The sequence below is a fragment of the Triticum dicoccoides genome, chromosome 5B (assembly GCF_002162155.2).
Source record: "Triticum dicoccoides isolate Atlit2015 ecotype Zavitan chromosome 5B, WEW_v2.0, whole genome shotgun sequence".
Lineage (NCBI taxonomy): Eukaryota > Viridiplantae > Streptophyta > Magnoliopsida > Poales > Poaceae > Triticum > Triticum dicoccoides.
The window spans coordinates 25,149,018-25,149,935 of NC_041389.1; positions in this window are offsets into that span (position 1 = coordinate 25,149,018).

The following is a 918-nucleotide window of genomic DNA, read 5'->3' on the forward strand; positions in this document are numbered from 1 at the left end:
TCCAACATCAACCTTTTAGCATGTCATATTTTAATGAGTGCTCACAGTTACAAAATATGTCCAAGATAGTATATTTATATGTGAAATCTCTCTTCCTTTAATATTCTTTCATGAATTGCTCAAGTGACCAATGCTGCGTTTGCTGACTTTCAATAAGTTTACTACCTATACTTATTATGTGTGAAGTCATTACTCCCCATGTTATAAGCATATGAAACATATATAAATTTTGATTTTATAATATTCAATTCATTCAACCATTACTACAAAAAAAGACACATCCATGACATTTTGGGCCGAACGAATTTTTTTTCTGTTATACATATGACACTTCTATGATGATAATTGTGACAAAACTCGGTATCATGATAGATGTGGTGGGCTCCTACTTCTATGACAAAAAATCATGACAGAAAATGGGCTTTTCATCCTAGGCGGGCCGGAGACGCAGATGCATGACATTCTTTGGGCCGTCCATGACGGAAAAAACCATGGTAGAAGCGAGGGGAAGGAAAATTTCAGGGAGTTGCCAGTTATGGTGGGAGGTCGGGGGCCGAGCGATGCGCATTTCTCTCATACACGTACGCGTGTGTGTGCGAGGCGTTGGCTCTAACTGAATCCGAGCGAGGCGTTGGCCTCTAACTGAATCCGAGCGAGGCGTTGGGCTCTAACTGAACCCGAGCGATTGCACTGCAGGCTACGCGTTACTGAACCCGAGCGATCGATCGATGGCTGTTAAGTGAACCCAATCGAGCGATTACTTCGCTACTGCTGTTAACTAAAGCCGATCGATTGGATGAACAGTGAGTGTTGCAGGGGGGGGGTTTGGATGAACAGTGAGCGGTGGTGTTGCTTCTGGATGAACAGGACCCCGTGGTGGAGGCTGGAGGAGGTCGACGGTGGTGAAAGATCGAGGAT